The following is a 15,131-nucleotide window of genomic DNA, read 5'->3' on the forward strand; positions in this document are numbered from 1 at the left end:
TGTCTCTCCTTCTCTCTGTAAATCTGACTTTCCAATAAAATGAACAAATAAATAAACCTTAAAAGGAGGGGGTGCTGGAGTGGTAGCCTAGCAGCTAAAGTCCTCACCTTGCACACGTCAGGATCCCATATGGGCACCAGTTCTCATCCTGGCGGCCCTGCTTCCCATTCAGCTACCTGCTTGTGGTCTGGGAAAGCAATAGAGGATGGTTCAAAGACACTCCCAGCTTCAGATCTGCTAGGCTCTGGGGTTGCAGCCACTTGGGCAGCGAACCAGCAGACTAAGATCTTTCTCTCTGCCTCTCCTTCTCTTTGTAAATCTGTCTTTCCAACAAAAATAAAAAAAAAATTTTAAACAAAAGAAGCAATGGTAGCTTTGTAATCCACATCTTCATTATTTCCATTTTCTTCTACTGCGTTAAATGCGTCTTGGGGTACTGGTTCTCAACTGGGGGCAACGTTATCCACCATGACAAATTTGTTGTCACAACTTGGGGCTAAGGGTATACTGCTGTCATTTAGTGGGATGGAGGCCAGGGTGATGCTGTACCTATTATAACGCACTGGATAGCTCTACCTCCCCCCACCCCCCGCAATACAGAATTACCAGCCCCAACTGTAACAGCACAGAGGCTGAAAAATCCTGCCAAGAGATGCTTTCCAGACTAACTTCCTGGTTTTATTTTGTTTTTTTTTTTTCTTTTCCCATATTCTATAAGTTTTGGGGGATCAGTAGGGCAGAAAGGGTTTTAAATGACATCTTGCTACCTTTAAAATACTTTCTCTCCGCACAATAATACCACTTAACATAAGTGCAAAAGAAGGCAAGAGGCAGAAATTTAAAACTCATTTCGAATCACAATGGAAACTTGACAAATCCTATTACAGCACACAACTTCGTATAAGGCTCCAAGCAGTGATTTAATTACCAAAATATTCCCCCCCTCAAAACAATTACAGCAGTCTGATTCAGTTTACTAGATTTTTCTGGATATATGTACTCAAAGATCATGACAATTCTATGCTTAAAGAAGACAAAGAGCCTTGGCCACCTTTAAGGCAGAACACCCCACGCACCCATACCTGAACACACTAGGCAAACTGACTTTAAGTAAAAAGTCTTATGTAAACCTTACATTGGCTTGAAAGGAAAGACATGGGGGAGAGGGACTGGGAATTAACCCTTTCCTAAGACAAAAGACAACTCCCTTGCCTCCATCACACCTGGAGACAAAGGAGCACCCTTTGATGTGGATATCTGTCCTCAGCCTCGGAGCTCTTCTGGAGTCATCCCAACACTTGCAGTGCCTGGTAAGAGAAAATTTGCTGCAAGGCAATTTAGTGTGAGCTCAGGTCATGCCCAAATCTTGCCAAATACCCAGGACTGCCACGGCGCCCTTCCTGTTACATCAGTTTCAGACTAACATGGTTGCTCACCTGGCTGGCTCCTTCTGCCTCTTGATCCTAACTTCCTTTGGGTTTTCAGTGTGTGTGTGGCAGCTGCAGGCAGGGCTGCATGCTGGGGTTCTGGCTTCTCTGGATTTTTTTTTCTTGGCAGTCACACCTGGACTTCACAGCTCCTGGGAAAGAGAAAAGGAGAAAAGGAGGTGTGTAGTCTTGAACACGGAGAGAACCAGGACTTTGTAGCCCGAGGAGAACATGTCCTGCCCTGTCAAGCTGAGGAAACAGCTTTTGAAGTCTGGTCCAGGCCTCCCTGGTAAGAGCAGCCACAGCTCCCGGTGCAGCTGCATGCTCACAGTCTACACGACAGGGCCGCAATTCACTGACTGTTTATTCAGGGCTCACCACACTCAATGTACAGGGGACAGGAAAAAAGGTGCCGGGAGAAGGCTCAGATAAGAGGGAAACTTCAAAGGGAATTCATACTTGAAAAGACTATCGTTTGGGCTACATATTCATTTTCTAGGAACAGAATACAGAATATGAACTTGCTACCCTCAGTTATGAGATTTTCCATGTGTAATTTCAAAGAAAAAGTGAAGATCTGGTGCTATCCTTCCAGCCACTCTCTAGATCTGATCCCAAAGCTACTTTCATTAACCCCTGCTGGCAGGATTTCTCACCAGAAGGATGGAGGAAGATCGGGTGGTTATTCATCTCTAGTTTTAAAAAGGAGACAAATTAGGGGTGAGCGGACTGATAATTTTTATTGTAATGAGGTCAATCAAAGAAACCTCTACTAGCCAATATACTAATGCCCACTGGAATGTATTTAAAAGCCCAAATCCTGCCCAGGTCAGTCCCATAAGAAAAACATGCAGAGAACGGTAATATTCAGCAGCGAGCCATGGAAGTGTTTTCAAGTCTGGGCAGAATTCTAGAAAGGATTGAATTAGTAATGTTGAACAGCATCTCATCTTGACTGTAACACATCTCTGTGTTGGATCAAAAGAGGTTACGGTAAGATGTTATGTAAAACATGTTATTTTATGTATATTATGTTATATGTTGTGTATAAACTAAAACTGAATTGACAACGTGGTGATCACAGAAGATGGTTAAGAAATTGCAATTGTTTTTAACATATTGGTTACTCAATACTATAACTATTAGTTACACAACGAAGTTAACTGTTGCTGAGGGTATGTTGGAGCCTTTAATTGATCGGGTTGATAATCTGATGGTTCTGCCCTCGGACCGGACTATAAGATGTTGGACTCTATGTTTAGTTTATGCTTGCAAAGAAGGAATCTCAACTGTACTTGATCAGTGGATATGCAACAAGGTGGAATATTCCACATGGGGGGAGGGCCGGGGGAGGGGTGGGGTGATTCCCAGTTCCAACGAAACTGTATCACATAATACAATGTAATCAATGAATAAAAAAAAAAGAAGGCAGGATATGTGGATGGGCACGCAGGGAGACAAGAATGTGGAGGAACAGGACTGCAAAAGCCACATAGCTACAATGCCATACAGCGATAGTTCCACAATGTGCTTTTTTCTTTTTCTTAAACTCCTGAAACTATAGATTAATTCACTAAACATTATCTGTTGGTTAGGTTTATTGAATAAGTTACAGAACTGAATCACAGAATGAATTATACAACACAATTTGTGTTCTTACTATGTGCCAAGAATAACGTGTTCTTGTCTCCTTAAGTGAGTTTCTTGGCAGTACATAGGACGTGGATCACAACATCTCCACATCAGCTTCCAGTCTCCCTGAAGCAGACCCAGAGAACAGTGTCTTCAGCTACACCTGTGTGTGTGTGTGTGTGTGTGTGTATGTGATTTTTTTGGCGGTGAATTTAGGTGTGTAGTAGGTCCAATTCGTGTACCTAGCAGGATTAGCAATCAAAATTGAGTAGCTTCACTACTGTAACCAGTGTCAGCAAAATCTTTACTTGAAAGCACACGTTGCAGGGTAAATACGGTGTGCAGTGCATTTCTGTCAGTCCTGCTGGACACTGTCAAATAAACCCTGTGAGTCAGTAGCCGTCAAATCAGTGCCCAGGTTGTCTGTGACACCTGTCAATTACAGTAGGGGAATCGCTCATCTCTCTAATGAGAATGGACTAGTCTGCTTGAGTTTGTACAGTGCAATTGAAGGCACAGCCAAAGCATATAAAACAACTTTCACGTTTATCTTAGCCACCTGCAATGTCTCATATGCAAAAACTTCTCAGTATCATGTAGGGCAGCCTTAGAAGTTTCCCAAGGAAGGCAATTTAAACACGAGTGTTTTTCTATCCCAATGCAAGATTCCAGACTAGCAAATTCAAGGTACCTAAACCAGGAAACCTCACAATAATGTACCCTGCTTATCCAGGAGGATCACAAATTAGCTGTGAGGAGCAGCGATGGGGTGGCCACTTAGCTAGTATTCAGAGAGACATCATAACAGGAGAGCGGGGCAGAATCATAAATATGAAAAGGCAGAGGAGCTGGTTTCCACTCCCTCAGGATGAGCAAGGCCTGATGTGGAAAATGTCCACCCGGAACCCAGATCTATCAAGCTAACGAGAGAACCCTGGAAGGGGAGGAGTTAAAAAAGGAGGAGGAGGAGGAGGAGTGGGGGAGAGGCAGAAGGCAGCAGCCACTGGCAGTCCATCTTACTCCGTATGAACTGGACACCGGCCAGGGGATGCTGAGCGTTGGCCGCATTTCCTGTGCAGGTGAACGAGGCCGGCTGCAGTGCTGCGGTTCTGGACTGTGAGAAGGTGAGAATCACTCCTGTCCTGGCGACTTCAGAGCCCAAGGTGCCCAGGGCCCTCCCTCCCCAGTCCTAGCAGCCCTCCCTGAAAAGATGAGCTCAGATGTCTGCTGCTACGTATAGGAGGGGTGTGTTCCTTCTGGCTTTGTGGCCTTGCACAGGGCGGCACTGTATTGAGGTGGCACTTCTCACACTAACTGGGGACAGGGCTCTTCCTCCTCCAGCATCCTGGAGGGTGGATTGAGCCGCTTGTCTTGTTTATATCCCCAGGGTCCAGGACTCCGTAGGTGTTCAATGAACATCTCTTGAGAAGGTGTGTGAGTGCACAAAAAAACATTCAAATGATCTCAAAGGCTAAAATTAAAAGTACCTGGTCTGTATGACTTTATCCCTCCAATCATTAGATTAAAAGAATTTCGAAGAATATTTTCAATATAAAAAAAATATATTCCTCAGCAAAAAAAAAAAAAAAGAAACAATTCCATGTAAATGATCATGGAGCATCATAAATGACAGTCACCAAACTCTGGTCCTTTGTAATCTACGAGGAGTTTCCTTCAGTTCTACTCTGTGCTTTTTTCCCAGGCTTTTTCCTCCCAACCTCCCCCCATCATGAGTGGTTCAAACTGAAGATCAAGAAGGCACAGGAACATATGCATACATGGACACAGAATCTTCCACTTTCTCTAAACATCCAGGCCCACTGAGCTCAGCTAAAGCTGCATTCCTGGGAGGCTGCCCAGAGAGCATCTTCAAACCATTCCAAGTGACTAAAATCTTCCCCCGTTGTCCAACTATGCCTTAAGTTAGATTTAGATTTTTGCAAATACTATCCTAAAAAAACTGGGAACTACTTACAATTTAATGAAAGCATACAATAGGCCTGGAATTCCATATACACCCACAAAAATATTTCCTGAGTTAACTGAGGCCAAGTGAAGCTCCTCAGGGAGCCAGTCACTAACTCCTGAGGCTCAGAGGCCAGCCTGCAGCCTGGCTGGGCAGCTGGAGAGCCTACACTGCAACCCGCACCAGCTTGGGACCCGGGGAAGTCATGAGTTCTCACGTGCCTCAGCTTCTGCACCAACAGTGCTGAGCCCGCAGGATACTGTGAAGCATACAAACGCCACAGAGGGTCAGGCCAGTGGAAGCGTGTGTGGAACACTCTAGTTATTTCATCATGGGTAAAGTTCTGCTTATAGCATCACCTTAACATAGGCTTCTATTTTACATGATTAGTTTAGTAGGACATTGCAGAAAACGACACAAGTCTCTTCCTGAGCAAACCACTGTAAAACATTCACCATCATCTGGAGCATCTGGCACACTGGGTAGTGGTCCAAAATTAATATTATGTTCTCATGGGACGCGAAATCATCGAAAAAGTCTAACAAGTCATAGTTACAATTAACAAACTCAAACTGGTTTTACTCAAACCCATATGGCCACACGAACAATCTCTTTTGAGTCGCATGCGTTAGGGTAGCCAGAGACTATGGCATGTTTGTGGCCAGTGTACCTGCTACTCTGAGCTAGTTTCCTTAACTTTCTTAACTGTCCAAGAATACTCACTGTCATAGTCATCTTCAACACAGCTAATGTTTTTGGTAAAAATTAAATAAGTGAAAGCACCTAACATCCACATAATCCATGTTATCTTTAAATGTTCATGGCTCCCAATTTCCAGATGTCCTTTTGCTCTAATTCACTTTAGTGGTCTAGGAGTCTTTGGCTATTTTTTTTCCCTTCTATAATAGATCTTTTAAAAATTGCTAATGAAAGCAGAAACGAGGTTTGGTTTTTAAAACACATATAAACAACAACAACAATCAACCATTTGTGATGGAAAGTTCCATATTTTGGGAAATCAAAAGTATGTGGTGGTAAATGAATAACTTAAGCGAGCAATCAACAGGAAGGGCAGGGGAAAAAGGATACAAAGAAGTAGAATGTGGCATATGTAATGTTAGTATTACATTATTTGTAAAGAGAATAGTCACCTCTTTCTCCTGAATTTGAATTTAGCATTAAAGGTGTCTGTATAAATGAGAGTATTTATTACAATCACTTCTCACTTTGGAAACAGATGGCAAACAGTAACTAAGACCACTGAACTTGATGTCCTCCTTGATATTTCTATGGGATGAATAGCCAAAAAATAAGTAATTGAGCAAATAATTAAGCCAATAAAAATCAGATTTTCTGTTCTCTCCATTTTCCTAAATGACCAACATATAAAGAGTGGATATAAATTTTGAATATGGGCCTTTTGTTTACTAACACACATGAGCATATTTGATAGGTGGAATGACAGAGAAAGGAAAAGACACATCTTTCATCTGTTGGTTCACTCCCCAGATACCTATGCCAACTCGGGCTGAGCCAGATCAAAGCAGAAGGACAGCAAATATACTCATGTCTCCCATGAGTGTGGCAGGGACCAAGTACTTGAGTCATTGCCCGCTACCTACCAAGGTGAGAATTAGCAAAGAACTGATTTGGAGGTGGAAGTTGGATGTTATCCTGGGGTACTTAAATAGGGAATGCGGTGCCCCAAGTGGCAGCCTAACAGGCTACACCATAATGCCAGCCTCAATAGAGTATTTTAAAATAACCTGATTATTTATATCTTAAATCTACCATTAAAAGTGTCCTTGTCAAAGTCTTCTGATATTAGATGATAAAAAAAAGAATTTCCTACCTACACAGATGACAAGCTAAAGGAGTGCTACTCACAGTAAGAAGTACCTATGTGAAGACTCTGAAGTCCAAGTCAGGCATGAAACAAATCTCAAGGAACAGCTTGAAATGTCTGACTTAAACAATACTTACTCACATGGTACCACAGACAAAAACCAATGCCAATATGCATATTACATTTATGTACCCTTTAGGAGACCATGTTAAATCACATCACCCCTCTCAAGTACACACTGAATAAACAAAATGCAGGGATTCCAACACAGTGTTCTAAATTCAGCTTCTCCCCTTCCTACCACATGATGCAGCCTCTTGGACAAGGTCCACAGGGACAACCTGGGGAGGCCATCGCTGGAACAGCAGACTGGAGTCACCCAGAGCAGTCACTGAATACTGGCAGCAGCTCAGGAGGAAAAAAGACATGTCAAGGTGAGCAGGACTTGGAGAGATCTTCAAAAAGTGCATGGAAATGTTTACTATGGAAAAGTGATACATGAATTTCTAGAATGTATTGCGCCAAAATAAAATGGTCATTTTAATCCCATTGTTTTCTGTGAGCCTTTTGAATTGCTCTCACATCATTATTTTAGGAAAGAACTGAAACCTATTATGGATATTTGTCCTAGAAATTCTGTCACCACTTGGGATGCCTACTCCCCATAACAGTAAGCCTGGATTTGAGTACCAGCTCCATTTCCAATTACAGCTCCCCGCTAATGTGTACCCAGGAGGCACCAGGTGATGGCTGCAGTATCTGGATCCAAGATAGACACACGAGAGACCCCAAGAGCAGCTTTTGTGGGATCTAGTAAATGCACACAAAAAGAAGTGAAATATAATCAAGCTAATATTTACAACTTCAATCTCCTTTTTTTTTATTAAAGATTTTATTATTATTGGAAAGCCAGATATACAGCGAGGAGGAGAGACAGAGAGGAAGATCTTCCATCCGATGTTTCACTCCCCAAGTGAGCCGCAACGGGCCGGTGTGCGCCGATCCGAAGCCGCGAACCAGGAACCTCTTCCGGGTCTCCCATGCGGGTGCAGGGTCCCAAGGCTTTGGGCCATCCTCAACTGCTTTCCCAGGCCACAAGCAGGGAGCTGGATGGGAAGTGGAGCTGCTGGGATTAGAACCGGTGCCCATATCGGATCCCAGCGCGTTCAAGGCGAGGACTTTTAGCCACTAGGCCATGCCGCTGGGCCCTACAACTTCAATCTCAAAAAAAAATACATAGCACTCCTCTCAGCCTAGATACAGTAACACAAACCACTATTGTGGATGTTGAAACTCTATTGGATCCTCTACAGAAGTGGCCTCTTTCAAGTGGAAGACAACGAGGGTTAAAGATAAAACTACAGCCAGTAACAAACAATTGTTGCCCCCTGGATGCAAGAATTCTTTCAAAGGGTATATTGTATGCAGATGTAGACAGGCTAAAGAGCTATCTAAAAATCCAATGAGTCTGGACACTGAGAGAGTAATAAGCGCTCTCCCTTGACAAGTGTAAACCACTTGTAACGCTGGTTTATGCCAGCTTGGAACGTGAAGGGATAACCCGAACATTACCAGGAGGAAAGAGGAATGTCTCACTGGCAATCTCATCAGATGAAATGTAGAAGAGTGAGTTCCCATGTGATGTTACACATAAACTAGCATAAAAATGATTGACTCCAGAAATGGGGTTGGTGTTGGAAAGGTATACGAGGTTATAAACAGCTTTTATTCTGTTGGTTCCATACCAATGCAAAGTTCGTGCCTTAAATGGTTCCATGAATGATTCATCAAGAGCCAATCGCAAGTCGACCAAAATGTTCGTTTTAAAACATGAACAAGGATGGTGTGGTGCACTGGGTGTTCAGTTTCTTGAGTATCGGGTTTGCTCATAAAAATTTGTGAAGGGAACACTTCTGCTTTCCAACTTTGGTTCTCTGGGTTTCATAAATGCCTGGATAGTTTTTTCTACATTCATCCTGAAAAAACAAAATTCCTGGAAAATCAACTGAGGCTTACATGACAGAGAAATATCTAGGGTTAGCCAGTGTGGTGGTACAGTGGGATAAACAGTGACTGGCAACACTGATGCCTCCCCCATACGTACCCTGGTTTGAGACCCAGTTGCTGTTTCTGATCTGGTTCCCTGTAAATGCACAAGGGAAGGCAAAGGAGGATGCCCAAAGTACTTTGGTCCCTGCCATCCATGTGGGAGACTCAGATGGAGATCTGGGCCTCTAGCCCTTGCTGCTGACAGCCACTGGGAAGCTAACAAGCAATTAAAGAGATCTGTGTCCCTCTGCTTATGAAATAATTAAAAAAAATTTTTAAGAGAAGCAGCTAAGCATTGCTAAGTTTGAAAGATAGATGTCAAAAAGGCAATTAGGAGATTCCTGCCTTCACAGAAAAGACAAATACATTTTGATCTGATGATCCCATGTTTAAACTCTCCAAAAGAAACAATTCCATAGCAGCCTCTAGTCTTGAACTGAGCTTAGTAGCTTTTCAAATGACACAGACTGTTCTCCCCCCAAATCCACTAAAAGACATGACACTGGGCCTGGTGGAATGTCTCAAGGGCTAAATTCTTGCCTTACACGCACTGGTTTCCCATCTGGGCGCCAGTCCATGTCCCAGCTGCTCCACTTCCTGTCCACCTCCCTGCTTATGCCATGGGGGACAGCAGAGGATGGCCCAAAGTCTTTGGACTCTGCACCCATGTGGGAGACCCAGAGCAGTCTCCTGGCTCCCGGCATCAGATCAGCTTAGCTCCAGCCATTGCGGCCACTTGGGGAATGAACCAGCAGACACAGGACCTGTCTGTCTCTTCTTCTTTCTGTAAATCTGTCTTTCCAAAAATAAATAAATCTTAAAAAAAAAAAAAAGATGTGACACCAAGTCCTCTGTACTTTGGTTTCTTCCATTCGTTCTATGAAGAAACTGTCCTTGTCATTTCGTTCTTGCGATGAGGCACACCAGTTAGAATGGGCAGAACACTAGACAGCAGGAACATCCCACATGTGACTATAAATGACTAACTCTGAATAACACGTGCTTTTCTTTGGGTTATATCAAGATCCCAATATTGTAATCCCACAAAAACAACGGAATTAGAGACAGACTATTGGATTTAAAGGCACAGAATCAGAAGGCTGAGCACTCCTAATGATGATTCAGTCTAAATTCTTATTACATAAGTAATGGCATGAACTCCATCAAAATCAAGTTTCTCCAACATCTAAAATTATAATTAATAGCAAGAACAAGGACACATCTTCCATCTTGACTCCTGGTTAACTTTACTCTGTCACTGGAATAAATGTTTAGACCACAAGTACCATTTAAAAACATTTTTTTTAAGACTTATTTATTTTTATTGGAAAGGCAGATATACAGATAGGAGGAGAGACAGAGAAGAAGATCTTCCATGTGATGGTTCACTCCCCAAGTGACTGCAACGGCTGGTGCTGTGCTGATACGAAGCAGGGATCCAGGAGCTCTCCTGAATCTCCCATGAGGGTGCAGGGTCCCAAGGCTTTGGGCCGTCCTCAACTGCTTTCCCAGACCACAAGCAGGGAGCTGGATGGGAAGCAGAGCCGCTGGGATTAGAACCGGCACCCATGTGGGATCCTGGCGTGTTCAAGGCAAGGACTAACCACTATGCTATCGTGCCAGTCCCCTCCAGATTTTCTAATCTTATTTCCCAGCATGTCATTGTAAAAGAAGCACTGGGGGAAAGGACATGCCCCGCTCCCACAGTTTGTAATGACCAATGCTGGTGAATCACAACTCCTAGGAAAGACACAAATAAAATGCACTCGGTCATTATTTCAGGTCAAAATTAGGTTAATATCCCCCAACAGACAACTCTGATTGGAGAAGGCTGAGCAAAAAGGGTATGAATAAGTCTTTTGCCTTTACTACATTTTCTTTTACAAACAGCAACTTACGGACCTCTCAGCAATTATAGTTGATGGAGGTTGGACAATGAAAACTGTTCTTGACAATTTAGAAATGAACAACATCAGGCAACTGGTGGCAAGGCTTCCTCTGCCCCCTTCACATTACCCATGAAGTAAGATCGTCACATTGAAGCGTCTGATACATACAAATCATCACGTGCATCATCTAAAACAGTAGCTGCAAGAAACAAGCATTGCTTCTGCACTGGACAAATGATGGAAAGAAAACACGCAGCTAGAAAAAGAAAATCCTCCAGGACCCAGTGTGATGGCTCAATGGCTACATCTTTGCCTTACACGTGTCGCCAGGATCGCATGTGGGAGCCAGTTCAGGTCCCAGCTGCCCCAATTGCCATGCAGCTCCCTGCTTGTGGCCTGGGAAGGCAGTGAAGGATGATCCAGAACCTTGGCAGCTTGCTCTCCTGTGGGAAACCCAGCAGAAGTTCCTGATCTAGGCTTTGGATCAGCTCAGCGCTGGCCATTGCAGCCATTTGGGGAATGAGCCAGCAGATGGAAGATCTTTCTCTCTTTGTCTCTTTTTCTCTCTGTAAATCTGATCTGTCTTTCCAATGATTATAAACAAATCTTCTATAAAAATAAAATAAAAAGGAAAAGAGGAGAAAATATTCCAGTTTTCCCTAGAAAATGGGAAGATCTAGATTGGCATGCAGGGCTCTTGAGGCCAGGTGCCTCCAGCTATAAACACCCTTTAAGCTGATTCTATATCTGCTTTCTCATATGTTGTTTGCTCACATTTAAAGAGCTAAGGAAAGAAAAAAAAAATAAAGAGCTAAGGAAAATTTTTAAATGGAGTTTAGAATAATCCACAGATTCCTATTCTCTATGCTCTTTTTACTCACAAATTATTATTGTTAGTCACCTTCATATTATTTACTGGGTCTCTGCAAGGGCAAAGTGTTCCTAACTTATAAGAGTAAAGAATATAGATATAGATATAGGTATATAGATATAGATTTAGATTTAGATATAGTTAGGTAGGTAGATAGATAGAGCCTTAAACATTGTGGAGGATGCTAATAGTTTTATCTGTCTTTATTCTAGAATCAAGAATGCAAATTTCTATCAAAAATGTCTGCTATATTGGGCCTGGCGCAATGGCTCAGTGGTTAAATCCATACCTTGCAAGTGCCAGGATCCGATATGGACACCAATTCTTCTTCAGGCTATTCTACTTTCCATCCAACTCCCTTCATGGCCTGGGAAAGCAGTAGAGGATGGCTCAAAGCCTTGGGACCCTGCACCCACAAAGGAAGAAGCTGGAAGAAGCTCCAGACTCCTGGTTTTAGATTAGCTCAGCTTTTGGTTTTTGTGGCCATGTGATGAGTGAACTAGCAGATCTTCCAGTCTCCTTTTCTCCCTGAGTCTCATCTCCCTTTCTAACAATAAATAAATCTTTTTTTAAAAAAAGCCTATCCTATCTTTCAAATAAAGTCCTTCTCATTAATCCCTCTACAAGACACGAGAAAATATTTAAGAAATACCAGAAAATATTTACCAAGATCACTTTACAGATGTCAAGAAAAGACAGCATCTGTTTATTGCATGTTGTTTTTTGCTGAGACCTAGGTTTCAGGGAAATGAATATAAATCTTTTTGAACGGATTTTTTTTAAAAATCCAAAGTTGCAAATATTCTTTCTCCTCCCTAGAAGAAAATACTTTGCAGATAATTAGGATATGAGAAGAAGGTGGAGCTTTCTAAATCTTGCACCCTTGTGAGCTTGTGGCAAGGAACACTGGGACTGTTCGGCCTATGAAACAACTCCTTTGCTGGGTGATTCAGAAGCCTCAGCTCCCTATTTTCAGATTAAAATGAGGACTGAGAGACGCATTTCAGCCATGTCTGCATGTCTGTGGGTTAGCTTTCCCACAACCAACAACCTTACTTCAACCCCCAACTTTGAAACTGCTAAAAGCATGGAAACATTAATAATGACCCTCCTTCATTAAACCTCAACTTCCCCTCCCATTTGTACTTTTGACCAATTTACTCACTTCAAAGCAAGCAATGGCATCCTGTTCAGTTACTCAGTAGGACTTCTGTATCTTTATCCAACACCTTCACAACAGAGAGCACCAAAACCCGCAAAAATAAAAAAAAAGAAAGAAAAAAAGAAAATCCTCATGTTTCTAGTGCCACTCCTATTCCACTGACAGCAGTTACATAACCTCAGTTTTTCTGCCTTTTTTTTTTAAGTTGACATAGCAGAGACTGTATTTGGGCAGTCTCCTCTCCATGGGGTTAGTACTGCCATCCCAGGACACATGGGGACAGAGAGAGACAGACTCCAAACACACACACACACACACACACACACACACACACACTCCACAAGGCTGCACAGAAAAAGCACACAGAAAGACTTCTGTAACAAAGGCTATACAAGTATCATTCAACCTACTGCTCTGCTACAACACAGCTGAAGTAACAGTGATCACCATTCCAACTTTCTCAGAACTTAGAATCTGTCACTATGACCATCTGATGATTAGCTCCACAAGAACACACTTCTGGAGACATGAACACAAATGGGGTCAAGAGATGCTGAGTAACTTGCACCAAGATTGCCAGAATTCGAACTCAGAGCCTACCATCTTGCTAACCTGCAAGTCAACTCTGGTGCCTGGCTGACCACAGCCTGCAGCTCACTTCTGCTCTGGGTTGTTGATCTGCTGAAGGAGTGCAATCACTCGACCAACCCAGCCAAACTTAAGCAAATGTGACATATTGGGAATGCTGAAATGCATGTAATTATAAAGCGCAGCAGTCACAATGATCTCCATTCGTTATCTCTAGAGCAAGAATGTGCAGGATGTCCAGCACATAGATGGCTGTTGCCATTTTCTCAATTTGTTTCCATTTTCTGGCAATAACTCCTAGTTCAATATATTTTTTTTTGTCAATAAAGATGCTACCTATTATGGTACAGAGAGCTAAGCTACTTCCTGCAACGCTGGCATCCCACATCAGAGTACAGACTGGAGTTCTGGTTGTTCTGCTTCTGACTCAGCTCCCTGCTACTGCACCTGGGAAAGCACCAGGAAATGGCCCATGTGTTTGTTTCCCTGCCCCTAAAATGAAGGACCCAGATGGAACTTCTGGCTCCTGGCTTTCACCTGAGCCAGCCCTAACCTTCGTGGCGACTTGGGAGTAAAGTAGCATCTCACACAGCTTTCTACCAGATTACTAGCAGGGAGCCGAATCCAAAGTGGAGCAGCCAGAACTTCAACTGGTACCTATGTGGGATTCCAACACTGCAGGCAACAGCCTACCTTGCTATTCCACAACACTAGCCCCCAGCATTCATTTATTTTTGTTCCAAGGAAAATAAATATTTTTACTTTGGCTTCTTCCTCAACATAGGTAATTATTGGTTTTTTCACAACCTGTACCTCCCAAACCTTTTTAAAAATAATATGCATTTATTTTCATTTTTATTTGAAAGGCAGGAAGACATACCATCCAAGGAAGATTTTACAACTGCTAGTTTACACTCCAGATGTTCACAACAGCTAGATCTGGTCAAGGCCAAAACAAGATACTCAGAACTCAATGTGAGTCTGTCATGCGGGTGGCAGTTAGTTGAGCCATGGCCTGCTGAGTCTGAGGACACAGGTTAGCAGGAAGCCTGCTCAGAAGCACATGAGTCAGGACTTTGACAAGGCACTGTGAGATGGGAGGCGGGTGTCCCAAGCCTTCTCCTTGCCCCGGTTGGTGCTGACCAGGCAAAGTTTAAAAATCGTTTTAAAAGAGATCGGGTGATGTGAGAACAAGTCCAGTCACACCAATTCCATGTTCACTGAACATGCCTTGTTATATTAGCAGAATTGTCAGAAGGGCAGGGCTGTCTGTTCCTCCTACACACTGCCCCCTACTTGTCTTGACCCTCACCCCACCCATCTGCCATCAACAGAGAAATCCACCCAGAGAGGCCCCTAGGCCTCCCCCCCATCAGCTTAGCCGGCTCCGCAGTTATAACACTGCCTGTAAGAGTTTAGCAAGAGTCTGCTCCGCCCACTTGGCCTCATCTGACCCAGTCTTTCTGCTGTATCATTCATCTCCTGGAAAGGAACATGTTTCCAAATTTCTTCCACATCAACAGCAGGAAAGGAATCTGCAGGCTCTGCATGTGAAGTGACATGGGTAGAGAAAACGTCCTAGGAGGAAGGTGAGACTCAGGGGAGTGGAAGGACAACGAGACACTTTTCACTTTGCCAAACTGCCGTATATTTCTGGGCCCCTGGCAAGGCCAGAAGAGAAAGCAAAATGGAGGTGGGTGG

The 15,131-nt window shown here is 43.2% G+C and overlaps 1 long non-coding RNA gene across 2 annotated transcripts in view; it reads right to left on the reverse strand.

The window, feature by feature from the left end:
- LOC131480963 (uncharacterized) overlaps positions 1–15,131 on the reverse strand; it is a 154,284-nt gene that overhangs the window by 85,324 nt on the left and 53,829 nt on the right. For both annotated transcript variants that reach the window (XR_009245920.1, XR_009245921.1), the window contains exon 4: positions 1,437–1,579. This is a non-coding gene — a long non-coding RNA (uncharacterized LOC131480963). The remainder of the gene's footprint in view (positions 1–1,436; positions 1,580–15,131) is intronic.

The sequence above is a fragment of the Ochotona princeps genome, chromosome 1, assembly GCF_030435755.1.
Source record: "Ochotona princeps isolate mOchPri1 chromosome 1, mOchPri1.hap1, whole genome shotgun sequence".
Taxonomy (NCBI): Eukaryota; Metazoa; Chordata; class Mammalia; order Lagomorpha; family Ochotonidae; genus Ochotona; species Ochotona princeps.